Genomic DNA, 19,034 nt, shown 5'->3' with positions numbered 1-19,034 from the left:
AGATGACCAGATTCAAAGGCCTGGCTCCTAGCAGGGCAAGGCAAAAGCTCACCTGTCAGAGCTGGAAGACTGAGGGACCATGTTCAATGTGGGGTAGATGAAGAGGATGGCTGGAATTCAGGCAGCAAACTACTCACCAAATAAGAGAGAGCTATATCTTCATATCCTCTTTGATGTTAAGCTTAGTTATGGATAGAAATAGGCCAGGAATGAAACCAACAGAACCAAGTAGTATAAGAAAGGACATAGTTTAGAAATATTATTAATTCATAGTTCCATAGTAACTTACAGAGTGGCTTTATTTTTATATACTTAATAATGCAAATCTTGTCTTCTCCATTATGCAAATTAGAAAACCAAGACACAGATATTAGATGACTTGCTTTGGTTTACACAGCTAATAAATGTTGCAACCAGGAATAAAATTCAGGTGTCAATTAAGAATAATGTTCTTTTTTACCATGACATCCCTGGGAGAACCCAGAATTCCAAGACAAAAACCAACAGGAGACTAGGAAATACATCATAGTGGTGGTAATATGTATGTGGGTGTGTGTATGAGGAGAAGGAAAGCAGAGTGACAATGAGTGAAGTGAATGTTATTCCATCAGTCTTTGACCTCTGGGCTTGGTTGCCATGCATGTTTCAGTGTCTCTAAGTGCTGACCGGGCACTGACTGAGTAGTTGAAAGTGGACGGACCTGAGGGATGTTTATCCTACAGAAGAAAAGACTTGGGCACATGCTAGCAGCCTCCAAATATTGGAAGGGTTGTCTTTTGGAAGAGGGACTAGACTTTCTACGTGGAGTTCCAGAGAGAAGAATTATAACAAATAGTTGGGAATGACAGAAAGGCAGATTTTAACTCAATACAAAGAAGAATGTTCTCATAGTTTGAATTGTCAAACAATGGAACAGATGGCCTTGTAAAGCATTGAGCTACCTACTTGTCACTTAATGGTTTCAAACAGAATTTGGATGGCCTTCTGTTAAAGATGTTTTAAAATGAATTCTTGAATTGGGTGGGAAGTTTGACTAGATGACCTCAATATCCCTTCTAGGTCATGCAGTGGATATAGCACCAAGCCTAGAGTCAGGAAAACATGAGTTCAAATCCAGCCTCAGACACTTATTAGCTGTTTGAACCCGGGGAAGTCACTTAACCCTATTTGTCTCAGTTTCTTCATCTGTAAAATGAATTAGAGAAGGAAATGCAAACAACTCCAGTATCTTTGCCATGAAAACCCCAATGAGATCATGAAGAATTGAACACTACTGAAACAACTGAACTATGAATATCCCTTTTGCTTTTAAAATTCCATTGCACATGTTTTTCAATTATTTTTCTTTTTTCTCATTTTTATTATGAACTTAACAAACAGCAACAATCATTTCAACAAACAAGTGTATTGTATATAAGAAACTCTGAATTGTTATGTACAGTTTCTAAAAACAATATACATACCTACATACAAGGATATGTGCAATATTACATATGTATATGTGTATACCCCACCATATGTATATATGTATGTGTGTGTATACACAAATACATACACATACACACCCATATGTATATTTGCTTACCTTCACAGTGCTACACAGTACTTTTAAGACTACAGAGAAAGTGCTACCTTGCATTGGCAGAGGGCATTTCCTCATCCAGGGACTTACTTAAGCCACTGAAATCACAGGTGCAGTCATTATCCATATGTATTTGTATGTATAAAGTATTCCATTGTACTTAAATTAAAAAAAAACAAATACTGATTTTTCACATATTTGTTTCAGATGCTTATTTTGCAGGAATAAAAGCAGTTAAACATATTTGTAGAGATGGTATGGGAAAAATGGGAAATATTGAATCAAGTGCCAAAAAAATTACTGGGGAAATATCTGAAACTCCCCTCCCTTCACCAAAGGGTGGATCTATGAAAAAAGTAGGTCATTTAGTTCTAAATGGGCCCTGGTATTATATGTGCCCTTTTGAGATTTTGTCTGAGTTTGGATAATGTGATTGTCTAATAAAGGTTTCAGTTTCTGGGAGGCTAACAATATATTTTATTCCACAATAAGAGTGTTTATTATGAAAGAAATAAACAAAAAAGTCTACCTCTTTGTGTTGGGGGTGGGTTGGGTAGGGGGAAGTCAATCAACCCAGTTTTAGTCTTTCTGAGCTCTTTGTTTGCAGGCAGCCAGGCAGAAATGAGTATTTGCCATTGTACTCTTCTAGAATTTTTCTAGCACACTGTGCTGTGGACATGACACATCAGTGTGGGATTTATCTTTTATTACCTGCCAGGACCTTCTGGTGAGAACCACCATTGAATTCCCTAACAATCTTTGTTGTCTGGGTATATATAAATATTGTGCTCATTTGACCACAGCCTTTGTGATTTCTCAGGCTGACTTAAAACAGAATGTGCTGAGATGAATGATGAAGGGGAGCCTCTGTAGAAGGTAAGATGTTAATTATTAATGATGCTATTTACTACAAGACTGAGAATGGTCTTTTTGGTATTCTGAGTCAACATGGTATTTGATTGCCAGTATGAATACAAGCAGAACCATCCTATTCCTTGTGTGTCCCCATTGGGAAAGTTTGTGAACATTCTCTCCGCTTACATTATGAAAGCTCGGACATTAAAAAAACAAAACAAAACAAAACAATATTCATAGGTCCAGGGATCTAGAGCTGAAAGAGACCTCAGAGGCTATCTAATTCAACCCCATCGCTTGAAAGATAAGGAAATTAAGGCCTAGAGAGGTCAAATCAGTTGTCCAAGGTAATATGAATAATAAGGGGCTAAGTTGAGATTTAAACTCAGTTCCTCTGACTCTAAAGCCAATGTACTCTTTTCACAGCACAACACTGCTTTTCCTTAATATAAAAAACAAACAACTTTTCAGGAAATGAGGTTTAATGATGTCAAACTTTAAATAATAATTTTATTGAATTATAGAAAAATAGCCTTGAGATTAAAAAAGAAAATAGAAAGAAAACTTTGTATAATTTTTTTGGGGGAGTGGTGGTGGTGGAAGTAAGGGTGGGAATTATTACATTTTTCAGTCTCTGTTTTTGTCAAAGATTTGTATTTATTGTAGGTCTGGGCCTGTGAGAGATAGCATAGCTGATAGAAAGTGGCCACTGGAGGTGAGAAACTTCCTTTGGCACGTTCTAGCCATGTTTCCCTATCCAAATATCTTCTCTGTAACTAGGGAAATTCACTAAAATGGTTTCCCCTTCATGGCAGTCCATCTCTTGCTTCCAAACCTTTGCAGGGGCCTTTTCCCACTCCTGCTGGTGGGGATAGAGTGTTACATTTGAAGTCAGGAAGACGAGTTCAAATTCAGTCTCAGGTATTTTCTAGCTGGGCAAGTCACTCTTTCTTGGCTTCAATTACCTCATTTATAAAATGGGGATAACAATAACACCTATCTCTCAGGTTTCTTGTAAGGATCAAATGATATAATAATTATAAAGCACTCAGCATAGTGCCTGATACATAGTAAGCTCTGTATAGGGTGGGTCAAAAGTCACGAAGAAATTTCAATATTTAATAACTCATTTATTTTTGTTTTTAATTTATAATACCATAACATGCTATGTAACATATATAGGATACATTTACATTACATGTTAAAAATAATATCTTGTAGATGGCATATAAAATAATTAAAATAAAGCAAATACATAAATATAAAAATATAAAATAAAGAAAAATAATTTTCAAAATTATTAAAACATCATGAGTTGGTTCACCCTGTAAAAATGTTAACTGTCATTATTGGACATTGTTTTTCTGCTCCACTGTCTTTAAGAATCTGTAGTTTCATTCAAAGCTCAGCTCAAGGGCTACATTCTACAAGCAGATTAAATTGATTTCCTCCTCCAAGTTTTTGGCATTTCCCCACAAACCAGTTACTTTGTGTTAGATGTTTTGTTTCCTCTTTGAAAGCAGATTTCTTGAGGGCAGGAGCTGTTTTCATTTTTGCCTTTGTATTCTCAGTGCCTGATACATAATAGGTGCTTCACACATGCTGACTTTGGTTGAATTAAAATGATAAATTATAGAGAAGTTGATAAGCAGTAGTAGATGGGACACTGGACTTGGAGTCAGGAAGACTTGGGTTTAAAGATGGTCTAAAGTACTAGCTGTGTGATGCTGGAAAGATCAGTCAACCTCTCTGGCCTTCAGATACCTCATCTGTATAAGAAGAAAGTTAGACTCAGTGGCTTCTGAGGCCCCCTCAACCTCTAGGCCTGTTGTCTTATGATTTAAATCTTGTTAGGACTTACCTTACTGCTGAAATCAGAAATAAAATAATTTATTTTTTTTATAGGCAGCTAGATGGCACAGTGAATAGAGTACTGGGCCTGAAGTCAAGAAGACCCACTTTCAAATCCAACTTCAGACATTTGCTAGCTGTGATCTTGGGAAAACCATTTAAGCTTTGTCTTAGTTTCCTTAATTATTAAAACAAGGGTAACAATAGCACCTACCTCTCAGGGTTGTTGTAAGGACCAAATGAAATAAAGTGCTTAGCATAGCACTTGACACATAGTAGGTGCTATATAAATGTTATTAAATGATTAAATTATTTATTTATGCACCCATTTATTTGTTTGCTTATTTATTAAATATTATTGTTATAGGTAAACTAATATTATGGAGTTAAATAAACATTGCTACATCTATAGTATAAACCCTTGAAGTTACCTTTATGCTTCTAGTTTTTAAAAAATCTTTCTATTGAGAAATAACTCTTTCTGTTCTTTGTTCGTAATGTACTTCCATTCAGTTTGACATGGGTAACATTGTCATGGCTCTTTGGGTACTTGGTGAGTCAGCTATTGTCCTCTAAACAGTGACAGCTGCAAATGTACCCTACACCCTATTAAATCCCTGAATTGACCAGGTGTGGTTAATCTGGTCCATGTTTTCTTTCTGAAGAGTTCATATGGCATCCATGTTCAGCTTATACATTGACATCACTAACGATCCCCCTTGAGTCCAAAGTACAGGCTACAGTGCCAGCAGGTGTATTTGTACAGGCATTATAGCTGTTGGAAATTCAGGGGAGTTACTTTGTTTTTCTCCAGAAATAGAATATATGGACATATTAACAGCACTACTGGCTTATCCAATCAAGTCTATTGACCATGACAATACTACTGAACCATGGTCATAATTATGAAAAGGGAGAAAATAAGGAAGAAGAAACTTATAGGATTGTAGATTGAGAGGTGAAAGGGGCCTTGGAGGTCATCTAGTCCAAATGTCCCCATTTAAAAAATGTGGAGACTGAGGACCAGAGAGGTTAAGTTGTTTACCTAAGGTCACAAACTTTATAATTAGCAGAGATATAGTGTGAATTCAGGTTCTCTTAATTCCAGAGCCAGTGCTAGGTTATTTAATTCAACTCCTTCATTTTGTAGATGGAGAAACTGAGTCTCAGAGAAATGAAACAACTCATTACATAGGTAGTAGAGACAGAGACATATCTGTGGAGAGCAGCAACTGAGAGTCAGAAGAGGCAACATGGTACAATTGAAGAAGCATTGTACTTGGACATGGCTTAAAATCTCATCTCTGACACTTATTAGCTGTTGTTGGCATCATGAAGAGTTGGACATGACTGAAAATGAATGAACAGCAACAACTCAAATCCCATCTCTGACACTTACAATCTTTATGAGTATTAATAAGTTACTGAACCTCTTTGAATTCCAGTTCCCAATTTGTAAACTGAGGATGATACCATGTATAGGGCCTACCTTACAGGAAGGATAATGGTAAAGATCATATAGGTGAAGTACTTTTAAAAAAATATTAATCCATTTATATGAATGTTAGCTCTTACCATTATAGTTGAGAAAAGCAAAGTTGATCATGATATTTTTTTAGAAAGTAGTGGGATTTGATTTTGAATTGCTTACTTTCCCCCAGAGTTATGCTCCATTTGTTCCTAGACATTAAAACTATTTTCTACACTCTCCATTTCAACCTTCATCTATAATTTAAACCAATCACATGTAGGGTGCCCAAAGCATTCAGAATACATCTAAACCTACACTGGTCACTTGCTTTGTATGACCCTGCATTTCACCTAGAGTTTCACTTAGGTACTGGATCGGGGATCTCTTTGGTAGGAGAGTCAGTGGATGAAGAAATTCCCTCTACAACTGCAGGTCAGAATCTTGCATAATGTTTATATTCTTATAGACTTGCCTAAATCTTTAAGGGATTAAGTGACTTGCCTAGAGTACCACAGTCAATAGATGGTAGAGGCAGGATCTGAATGTGGATTTTCATGGTTCCAAGGCTGACTTTTTGTTCTCTATGCAATTCTGCTTCTCTAGCATCTCAGAAGGCTAGGAAAACCCAAAGGCTAGGAACAAACGTGACACTAATAACACAAGATCTAGGCTTTCCTTTGTAAACAGAGACTCTATTTGCTTCCATATTTAGTATCTATGAATGGAAAATCATCTAGTATATATCAAAAAAGAACCATGATAGAGTAGTTTTCACTATTCTTTTATCCCCCCTCACGTTACTCTTGACATATAATTCCTCTGTAAAGCTATATATCCGATGACAATAAGAGGAAGGGAGAAGGATGATGTATAACTGGAGGGAAAGTGTACAACATAGTTTTTACCAGTCAGGTGGAGCACTATAGCATTGGGCCTGGAGTCAGGAAGATTCATCTTCCTGAGTTCAAATCTAGCCTCAGACACTTACTATCTGTGTGAACGTGGGTAAAGTCACTTAACGTGTCTGCCTCAGTTTCCTCATCTGTAAAAGGAGCTGGAGAAGGAAATGTCAAATCTCTACTGTATCTCTGCCAAGAAAACTCCAAACGGAGTCATAAAGAGTTGGACTGGCAGCAGGGGTTAACTGCAGAGAAAATTCAGGATAAAAAAGGGTTTGCTCATACAAGGGGGAAGGTCGTTTGGATGAGAAAAACAGAACAATGACTTTCCCAACTCTAACAATTTCTTTGGCTGAGTCTTCAGCTAAAAATGAACACTTATTAATCTTGGATTTAATAGCTTCCCCTAAGGATATGCTGCTGAGTCTTTAATCAAAAACGATGTCATAAAGCAATGTTTTCAGTCAACTTCTTCAGACTGGCGCCCAGAAAAAAAAGATGGAAAGACACATTCGGATTCCCCTAAGTAGACCCTAAAGGTATCAGAGACTATGAAATAGAGGAAAGTGATGCTATATAATCATCTTCAAAATCTATTTTTCATGTGCTGAACCACATAGAGAATTATGCTAGGTGCCCTACAGTGCACGTTAAACAAGAAGAAACATTCTAGGCCCTTGACAGGTCAAGAAACCAAGACAGAAACATTAACTCATGTAGACATAAAGTACATTTTTTTGGATCCAGACCTGAGATTTTTATAAATGTATAACCAAACAAGATGATCAAGAAGAAATTCCATGTTGAACAAGACTGGTGGGTAGAACAGTCTATTTGGCAAGATTCCCAAAGGGTGATTGGGGGAGGGCAGATTTGGCAACATAATGTAACACCAAAAAGCTGTAGTTGTCAATCAATCAGTCAGTAAGTTGACTAGCATTTGTTAAGTACCTACTATGTGCCAGGCACTGCGCTAAACCCTGACGATAAAAGAAAAGCAGGAAACAAAACAAAAACCGAACAAAACCCCAGTCCTTTCTTTCAAAGAATTCACTCTCTAATGGTGGTGGTGGTGGTGGGCACGACATGCAAACAACTATGTATAAACAATTACAAATATACATACACACACACACACACACACAAATAAATTGGGATACCATCTCACAAAAAAGGCACCAAGATTAAAGAGAACTGAGAAAGGCTTCTTATAGAAAGTATGACTTTATCTGAAACTTAAAGTCAACCGTGAAACCTAGGATGCAGAGATGAGGAGAGAGCATTCCAGGAATGACAGCCAGCCAGTGAAAATGCCCAGTTTGGGAGATGGAATGGCTTGTATGAAGGACAGTAAGAAGGCTGGTGTCACTGTATTGTGAAGTACATAGAGGGGAGTAAGGCATAAGAAGACTAGAAGGGTAGGAAGCGGGCAGCTTATATAGACAAAAAGTACTTTTTTTTGTCTAGACCTGAGATTTTTATAAATGTATAACCAAACAAAATGATCAAGAAGGAATGCCATACTGAACAGACCAGTGGGTTGTACAGTCCAGTAGTCTCCAGTAGTTGGCTTTAAAAGTCAAACAGAAAATTGTATATTTACTTATGGAGGTAATAGGGAGCTACTGGAGTTTATTGAATGGGAGTGTGTGACAGTCAGATCTTTGCTTTACAGAATCAATTAATTAGGTGATTAAATGGAAGGAAGAAATGAGACCTAATAGTTCAGATAGGAGGTGATGAGGACCTGCACCTAGTTGATGGCAGTGAACAAGGTAGAAACAACAGGACTTGACAACTTGATCAATTAATTGGCCAACAAATATTTATTAAACATCTGTGTGCCAGATATTGTGCTAGACATTGGGTAAACAAGAGAAGGAAGTTTAAAAAAAACATAAAAAGGAGACAAATATGTCAAATCATCAATTTGTGGGGTAAGATGTCAAATTATTTTTTAGCATCTTACATTAATGAGGTCCAGGTGATGCCTCCTTTTCTGTTGTGGCAGCAAGAAAAAGAAAGAAACAGAGGGACAGACAGAGACAGGCAGAGAGACAGAGTGACAGAGACAGAGATAGAGACATAAGACATGGAGAAAGATATCCAGAGACAGAGAGAGGCAGAGACAGAGATACAGAAAAATATGCAGAGACAGAGAGGTAAGACAGAGAGAGACAAGAGATGGAGACAAACAGACAATACAGAAACAGAAACTGAGAGACAGAGATAGATATAGAATTAGAGAATGAAAGTGCTCTTCAATGCAATAAAAATCAACTTATCTTTATTTGGAAAAAAATTATTACAAGAACACAGAAAGTAAATAACTTAAGGAGTTTCTTATTCTCTTTACATCTTGCTTAAGCAATGCCAGTTCAACAAATAGTGGAGGGGAAAAAGTGGGCAGGACGATAATTTGGTAGTAAAGTCTATCTAGGCAAGTCATTCCTTAAATGGGTCAGTGAGTTAGTGTGTTTGATCATTTTTTAGTCATGACCAACTCTCTGTGACCCCATTTAACGTTTGTTTTTTTTGTTTTGTTTTGTTTTGTTTTTCGGCAAGGATACTGGAGTGGTTTGCCATTTCCTGCTTAAGTTCATTTTACTGATGAGGAAACTGAGACAAAAAGTGTGAAGTGATTTGCCCAGAGTCACACAGCTAGTATATGTCTGAGGCTAGATTTGAACTTAGGAAGATGAGTCTTCCTGACTTTAGGCCCAGTACTCTATACTGTGCCACTTAACTGCCAGTGAGGTAGATAAGGCTCCAACTGCTCATTATTATACGTAATTCCATCTAGTTATGTGTAGTCTGATTGCTGCTGGTTCTACCAACAATACAGTTCGAAACTTCCTGGGTTTATTTGCCTTCCTTCAACCTTGCATGATATTTTAAGCTCTCCTTCCCACTGGTAAAACTATATAAAAGTGTGGCTCAAAACCACCCCATCCTATTTTAGCCTTGATACCTTAACTAAGTGAAAGCATGTATCAATCAATCTATAAACCTTAGATTAAATGCTAAAAGGTGTTTGAATTGTTATAGCTGTTCAGATAGGCCCTGAAAACTTAGATTCAGATGCCCCAGGGAATATTTATAAATTATTATGCAAATTGGAAAGGGATTGATTTGAGAAATTTGATTAATAATGGCTTTCTATCTGAACCCTCTGGGAAGGAACCACTTGGGGAAGGAGAAGCCTTGATTTTAACCTTGACCCTTTTTCCCTCTTGCTTCTTCCTCCCCACTTTGATCTTGAAGATTTTGGATTGCTCATCTTCCCATCAGTGTCCTAGCTGCATCCCTATATCAGCACTGTGTACATTGGGAAGAAAGAAGAGATAAATATAGGTTGTCCATGTAAAAGGGAAACTTCTAGAGCAAACCCAGGGATAGGAGAAAAGGACTTCTAGTAACCAGGAGCTGTGAGTTCCTCATTAGACACACAAAACTTTTTTCTTTTTCTTTTTTTTAAGGCAATCAGGATCAAGTGACTTGCCCATGGTCATTCGGCTAGTGAAGTGTCAAGAGTAACATTTGAACTCAGATCTTCCCAACTTTAGGACTGGTGCTCTATCCACTGTGCCACCTAGTTGGCCCATGCCACATGAAATGAGCTCAATTTACCTTGAACTCTGTGTGTTGTAGATTTTTTTGGGGGGGGATTTTATTCCAATTGTTCTTATAGTAACACCTCAATGAATACTTCTTTCTAAAAGCTATTTAAGATTGACTAACTAAATGATTCTCAATTGATAATCTTTGGGGAAAGCATACTAGTGAGGACTTGAAATTATGAAATTAGAGAATCACTCCATAAACCCTGAGTAGGAGATGTAGCAAGCCCAACTCTGGGAACCCTATTCATCTTTATCATGGGGATACCTCAGAATTCAAGGCTATGTTTATTTTCCATCAGTCTTCTTCTTGATGTGGGACTACATAGGAACTGAAATAAATTTTGATGAGTACTCCAGTGAACTAATAGAAAGAACAACAAACTGGATAAAGAACAATGGTAAAATTTTATGCTACAGATTAGCAAGTACTGCCTTAAACATACTGTTGACAGTAGAGCTATTTTAGCTTTCTTCTTCTCCATTCCTTCTTCCCTGCCCAACAAAGTTATAGATTGTCCTCTAATCTTTTGCCATTTGTATTTTTGATGGAAGACAGTAAATCTCAGAGGTGGCTTATATATTTGGAAGAAAACATGAAGACCCCCAAACCCTTGTATTGGCTGTCCCCTATGCCTGGAATCTACTCCCTCCTCTCTCCACAACATTCTAGAATTCCTTGTTTCTTTCAGAACCTATTTAAAATACCACTGTCGAAAAACAAAAACAAAAACAAAAACAAAAAGGGGCAGCTAGATGGCGCAGTGGATAGAGCACCGGCCCTGGAGTCAGGAGTACCTGAGTTCAAATCCGGCCTCAGACACTTAACACTTACTAGCTGTGTGACCCTGGGCAAGTCACTTAACCCCAATTGCCTCACTAAAAAACAAAAACAAAAACAAAATAAAATACCACTGTCTGCATGAAATCTTTCTTGACTCTTACCTCTACAATTACTAGTATGCTTTCCTGTCAACTTGTTTTGTATGTTTACATATGTATATATTGTCTGCCTTCTTTCTCCAACCCCAATAGAATATAAGCTTCTTGAGGACAGGTACTATTTCATTTTCTTCTTTGTATTCTAAGTGTCTAGCATAGGGGCTGGGACATAGTGGTGATTTACTAATAGCATATTTATTGACCAACTGCTAACATTAATAAATGTGAGTTGAATTAAACTGAACTGATCTTTATATAAAAGTTCAGTTGTTAGCAAGGACAAAAGTTGACTACAGTTTCAAGGAAATTAGATAGCACTTGTATTTTAATTTGCTTTTTCATATAATAATATTCAAAAGGTAGGATGACTTAATAGAAAGAACACTGACTTTGGAGGGAATCGGAGGACCTGGGTTCAAATTCTGTCTCTGCTGCTTACTTCTCATGCAATTTTAGCCAAATTTCCCACTTATCCTTTTTGAACCTTAGTTTTCTCATCTGTAAAATAAAGGAGTTTGACTAAAGTCTCTTCCAGTCCTAGATTTAATTTTTATCATTTGACCTATCTCTTCAAAGCAATACTTTTTTTCCAAAGTAATACCATTTATTTCCAATAATTTATTGGACATAAAGTCTATAGAAATGATTTTGTAGCTAAGTATTACTTTTTCTATCAAGAATTACAAGTCACTATGCAGACTTTTTGAAGTGTTTAAAATTAAATATGATATTGACTATTAAGCTTTATGGAAATTAGAAAACGTTTGAACAAAATGTATAGTGCCTGAGTAATTGAAAATGACAAACATAAGTTAAAGTCATTAAAAATAATTTCATCGTTACTGAATATGATGCTCTATGTTTCAGTATTGGTTGGGAACATCATCAATACCTTGAATCAGATGTTGAAAACAAGTATATTTGATGTTGCATAGATATAGAATGTCTGTACTAAAATAATGGGTAAAGTGATTTTCATTTAACTATTTTGTTTTATGTTGTTTTTAAGCTTGGTTGGCAAGCTATAGTTCACCTTAAAATCACTGTCTTGTAAAATTGAAGTAATTCCACAAAAGCAATGATCCTTTACTCTAAATATTCAATAATGTCTTTTATATAGTCTGTCTAGGTCTGTAGAACTCCAAAGTATCACCTTTTTCCACTCAAAGATCCTCTAATAGATCTAACTGTGGAAGATTAATGGGGACAAATTTAAAATCTATATCAGTGATATAAATTTAGATTGTGGGTCCTTAACTAAAGTCCTCTACTCTTTCAGAAATAAGATATAGAGTGCCCAAATTCTATCATGTCTGCTTGGGTAGTAGCTGTACATCTTTGCTTTCACATTATAATGTTAAGAAATTAGTCGTTATGTAATTTCCCATGCTAAGTTTTAATTATATGTGACATATTAATATGATATAACATATAATCTATAAATTATATATAATGATATTATAGTCTTATTTTTCTTGCCGTCTACCTACTCATATCTACTTTTTATCTGGATAATCTTGCTTTGTAAACTAGTTTTTATAAAATCTGGCCACTGGATTTTAGCTAAGTGGTATAGTAGCTAGAATTCTGGGCCTAGAGTCAGGAGATTCAAATCCCATCTCAATACCTTACTTGATGATTAATTAAATGGTAGCTCTGCACAGGAGTTTTATCATATTGATATTGATATTTATCATATTGATTTATCAATGGCACAATATTTCAGAATTTTCCAGGCATTTGAAACAATGCACACACTGGCAGTGAGGATGAGATGGAAGATAATTTCATTTGTTCTGTATTAATAATTTATGAGTAGGCAGTATGCTGTAGAGGCTAGAGTGAGGAAATCAGGAAGAATGAGGATTAAGTTCTACCTCTGACACATACTGGCTGTGTGACCCTAGGCAAGTCATTTAATGTCTCAGTGTTCAGGTAGCACTCTAAAATGGTATGTTGTAGAGAAGGTTGCATGCATCAGTTGAGGTAGTTTCTTCAGAGACAGCTGACAATCAACACAGTCTTACGATAAATGCTATGTTCCATACCCATATTCCTTGGCTCTGCAAAAGAAAAAAGAAGGGAGGTATATTTTTTTCATGTTTTCTTTGGGTTCCAAGAATGGACATTATAAATACACTGCTTTTAGGATTTTCCCCCCTGTTTACCTGATTGCAGCCTTAATTTTACCAGAGGACAGATCCAGAAGCAGCAGAAGTTGCAAAAGAGAACATTTAGATTTGATGTGGCAGGCAGGGCATAGACTTTTTCACAGTCTGCTATCTTGAGAGGACATGAATTACTTCTCTTTGGAGGTCTTCAAGCATAGGTTGAATGAATACTTGTCAGCTATGTTATAGTGGGGATTCCTTTCATGTATGGGTTAGATTAGGTAGCTGATGAGATCATTTCAATTCCCAAATTCTATGATTACGAGTTTCTTATGCCAGTGAAATCATAGGATGACAGAAGCAAACAAAACTATACATACGTATAATAGGCCAGGACTTACTGAGATTAGCTTAATACTTTGGATTTAAGATTGGAACAAAATGAGAGATGTAGTCCTACTAAAAGTTAAAAAAGGGAGGCTGACAACTAAAGAAGGAGATGGATATTCAGTGAAGATGCAGTGTTCATTCAGTTGAGTGTAGTTTCCCAGTGCCAGTGTTGGTCCATGTCTGCTCATCTGTTTGTCAGAGTCGCTGGAAGGAGCTTCTCATATCCTGACCCTTTTGTACTTAGGAAACTCAAGGAGGTTCTATCAGTGACCCAGACTTCATAGTCTCTTGAATCAATTGGATCTTGAATAAATAGCTTTAATGCCTTTTAAATAAAATACACAACACATAGTTTTGCTTATATGGCAGGGATTCTGGTAGATATCCTCTCACTATCATACCTCTTGATGGAAATGTCCTAAAAGTCCTTTTAAAGGAACTTCTACTGCTTAAATGGCTTTGGGCTGTTATTGGACAACCTTCCAGGACCATGAGAAGCCTGACAATGACCCACTGGGTTTATTTATACTGGTAGTGCTGTGGAGGGGTCCTCTCAGTTCCAGATTATAGTGAGCAAGGGGCTATCACTGTGCCTTCCTTGCCTCTACTTTTTTTTTTTGCAGGGCAATGAGGGTTAAGTGACTTGCCAGGGTCACACAGCTAATGTCAAGTGCTGAGGCCGGATTTGAACTCAGGTCCTCCTGAATCCAGGCCAGTGCTTTATCCACTGCACCACCTAGATGCCCCTTTGCCTCTATTTTGCAGAGATGCGGGGGTCTACATCATTGCTATTCTCGTTGTTGCTTGTGCCTCTGAGGATAAGAAAAGGAGCATCAAAATTCACTTGTGGGCAGCTAAGTGGTGCAATGATAGAGCACCCAGTCCTGAGTAAGGAGGACTGGGTTCAAATCCGGCCTCAAAACACTTAACACTTACTAGCTGTCGTGACCCTAGGCAAGTCACTTAAACACCAATGGCCCCACCAAAAAAAAAAAGCATAAAAAAAAATCACTTGTCAGGAACACATAAGAATACACAACATGAAATAGATGTTACAAGATAATTTCTGTTTTCCAAATTATTCCAGAATTAAGGTTTATTAAAAAGTTTTATTCTTGCCTTTTGTATTTATGCCATAATAATTTTACATTAAAGGTTGCTCCCCTTCCTCCCTCCTACAAGTTGAAGTCTTCCTTGTTAAAAAGAAAAAACAGTTAAAGAAAATCAACTGATATATCTCTGTCATTGTATACCATATTCTACAACTGGAATCCCCCACCTCTCTACTGAGAAGAGGGAAGTATGTTTCTATAATCAGTTTTAAAGGAATTCATTTTTATATCAGAAATATCTGTGGGGGAGTTTCTAAAGGGTAACATTTTTGCTATGAATTGTTCTTTTGAACAGCTATTCAATGAATGTCTTGATATCACTTTGGTTTTTCCCCTTTTCTTTGTGCAGTGCCCTTTAAAGAAATTCAAAATCATATTTCTTTCCTTATTGATTTGTTCTTCCAAATTTGGTAAATGTTGATCCCATTTTCTCCCAGAATTTCCATTACAGGTTAGAATTGATATGACTTTTTGGTTTACTCTCTTGCTCAGGCGCCAACATCATTAATAATACCAAGGAAGCTTGGGGAAATTAATATAACAATCCCAGCTGTGGCTGTAGCCTTGATCTCTTGTAATATTTTTTCAAGAGGTCAAGGAAATGATTGGTCTTTTTTTTTCCTTGTTCTTAAAAACACAGCTATTAGAGAAAATGAGCATCAAAATGAATAAAATCAGTGATATTTAGGATCTAAATAACACTACCCACTATACTATAGAAAATTAAATCAGTCAAAGCTAAGTTCAAATTTTATGCTTGGGAGAATTCCTTTAGTGGAAGCCATTTATATTTAATTTGATAGAGCAAATGAGATAAGGATAAGGAAGGCACATGCATGCAAGCAGTATAAATAGATTTCAAAAGAAAAGCTGTAATTAGAAAAAAATCATGAATTGTGAAAATTTATTGAGGAATTCTTTCTTTGAAAACTCTTTTAGTGCGAAACAAAGGAATCATCTAATGAAACCAATGGAAAAACTGTTTTAAAGAGCTGACTGTGTCTCTGGGGTAGAACTGATTGTCACAAGAAATGAGAACCAACCATCTTACCACTGAATTTTAAGATATTCTATGGCATCACTTTAATTAAGTTCAGATATTTTATTTAACCTGCCTTTCAGATCTGAAACTGTGATAGTTCCCTCTTTGACAAGCACACAGGCTTCCACCTTTTCACCTATATCACTCCTACCCTTTCCTCCTCTTAACTATTGTTCTTTCCTCCTCTATCTTTTTGTTCTTTGTTCCTCCCTATCTATCAGGCTATTATCCCATTATGGCTTGATTTACTTACCTAGCCAGCCCAGAACCCCATCACTGGTCATGTTCTGTAATATTTTGTGAATAGCCTAGAATTCTTTTCCTTGACTGATCTTAAACTGTCCCCTTCTTTACAATTTCCAGCCTGAGATGAATACAACTGTTTTCCGTCATTCAACTTCCCCCTCCTTGGCTGTTGGAGAATGTTATGAAGCTCTAATGACTGGTTTCAGTATAAAACATATGCTATCTCACCTTATCAATCTCAGTTTAAGAACCAGTAGGCAATTCACAAGAATTTACCTTAATATTTACCTATTATAGCCAGTTGTTGTGCTAGGGAAACAAAGATGAAACCAAAGGAAAGGAAAAAGTAATATACTTGCCTTCTCCCAATTAATTGCAGCATTAATTTTTAAGGTATTGCATTATGAAGTGATGGAGACAACATGTGATAGAAATATAAACAAAATATATGCAAGGTAATTTTGAAGGGGAAGGAAGAGGTCTAAGGTGTAGAGTTTGTAGAAAGATATAATGAATAGTTGAGAAGAGTGGAAACAGAGAAACAGAGGGGATGGAGCTGACATGGAGAGATATAAGTGTACAAGGAGTGATGATAACAGAAGGGAGTTTTGACCTAGGCAGTCTATAGCCTACCAAATAATGGTAGAGCCAAAGGGCATTTGATTGTTACCCTCTTCATAATTTCAAAGATATTGTTGATTTTATATTGATCTCTAAAACAAGATGAACAAGGGAGAGCTAAATGTGTTCAGGAAGCAGAGCAAGATGTCCAGTTTTGGTCTTGCTTAATAGTTAAGCCGTGGTCAATGGAGTTCTGCAACAGTCTGGTAAATAAGTATGACATCTTCTGCCCTTAGCCAGTCAAGTCTGTTGCAGGACTCACTTTATTGTTAATATATATAATCATTGTTGTCTAGCAAACTTTCTATATTCAGCTGACTCTCTTGAGTTGACTCCCTTTCATAGTCCATATATAGCTCCTTAAAAACCTATCCATCCTATTCAATCCTACTCTGTTGACTTCATTCTAAATATATGATCTCACCACCAAAAGTTATTGAGAAAACCAAGACCAGAATATTAGAATGAGAAAAAGGAACTTAAAAGCTATAACTATACTTAATAATAATAATAATAATAAATAATAATAGCTAACATTTACATAGTGCTTACTATGTGCCAAGTACTGTGCTAAGTACTCTAAAATTATTATCTCATTTGATCCTCACAACAATCCCAGGAAGTAGGTGCTATTATTTGTTCTCATTATTAGAATTGAGGAAACTGAAGCAGAGGTTAAGTGATTTGCCCAAGGTCACATAGCCAGTGGCAGTCTGGATTTCAATTCAAGTCTTCCTGACTCCAGCCCTGGTACTCTATCCACTGTACCACCTAGCTGCCCATACTTGAAAGATTCTCCACCACAGATTACCCCACAAGTATTATTTAGGCAATATAAAAGCAAAGAGGCATAACTACATACTTAATAACACAATAATATTGAAATGATCTTCACAGGATAGAATATTGAGTTGTATGAAGAAGGCATTCATTATTTATGTGATTAATTGTAGCACCCTAACCCAAACATAAGTTCCTGGGAAACATTCTTGGCTATATCCATTGCTTGCACATCTCCACGTTCCTCTGAATCTCTCCCAACCAGCCAGAATGAAGCATGCAATATCATAGTAAGACAAAATAAAAGTAAAGGTAAACAAGAAAGGGTTAAATCAAGCAGCACGTGTTCTCATCACTTGAGGCAGCTAGGTGGTGCAGAGAATAGACTGCTGGGCCCTGGAGTTAGGAAGACTGAATTTATTTTTTATTTATTTATTTTTTGGTGGGGCAGTGGGGGTTACTTGCCCAAGGTCATACAGGCAGTAAGTGTCAAATGTCTGAGGCCAGATTTGAACTCAGGTCCTCCTGAATCCAGGGCTGGTGCTCTATCCACTGCACCACCTAGCTGACCCCAGGAAGACTGAATTTAAATCTAGCCTCAAACACTTAACAACAGTGTGAGTTAGCTGCTGTGAGTAGATCCCTTGGACAACCTCTCCTTACTATCAGTGTGGCAGAGTAGATAATATTATCCTCCTACTCTTGATCACCTCTCTCTATCTTCCTGTTGGTAGTTCTCATGTTCTCTTTTCTCTGCTTTCCACAATTTATTAACAGCAGGGTTGTTAGATTGATGTCCATGAACTGCTTTTCCATAGTTACTTACCTCTTAATCTGGGAGTTGCTATATTGAAAGTGCTGAAGCTCAATTACCTTGGAAACATCCTGTGAACATCAGTTACCTGAAAAGCAAGTAGAGGCTGCATGGCTGGGAGCAAGGTAGTAACAGATTATTAGTAGAGCCAAGAGTGAGATTACCATCTAGGAAATGCCTCACTGCTTCCATGTCCAATTTTACTTCCTGCTTTCCATTTTCTATACCCCCAGCTATCCTATCTTTGCTGTTTGAAACTGCCTGTGTACCAGCAGGATCCACTGTGTGAAACTTCTGTGGCAGGTGGGTATCCTACATAGTAAGGACTGATCATGCAGGATTGTGCAGGAATGGAGTTTCCAAAGGGAGATCAAAGCAATAAAGCCTGCTCTTGTCTCTCTGAAACTTATAAATGCTTGAAGACCCTTGTGTATGTTCTATAGATGTTCTTGATATAACCATAGGTCAGATCTAGTGAGGAATACAAATAATGCCAGAAAATGGATAAAGGATTGGGGAAAACAAGGAAAGAACTAAAAACCATAAGGGACAAAAGAGGTATGAGAGAAGTTGAACAGCATAAACTTAGAGGTTTGTTCAGAAAGGGGAATTTTAATGCTTTGGATCTTGGAGTAATAGATGAGGTCTAATGTATGATGACCATAGGAAGGAAACAAGTAGAAAATTTAAATGTTGTT

This window comes from Dromiciops gliroides, chromosome 4, assembly GCF_019393635.1.
Source record: "Dromiciops gliroides isolate mDroGli1 chromosome 4, mDroGli1.pri, whole genome shotgun sequence".
Taxonomy (NCBI): domain Eukaryota; kingdom Metazoa; phylum Chordata; class Mammalia; order Microbiotheria; family Microbiotheriidae; genus Dromiciops; species Dromiciops gliroides.
Note: the sequence above shows the minus strand (reverse complement) of the source record.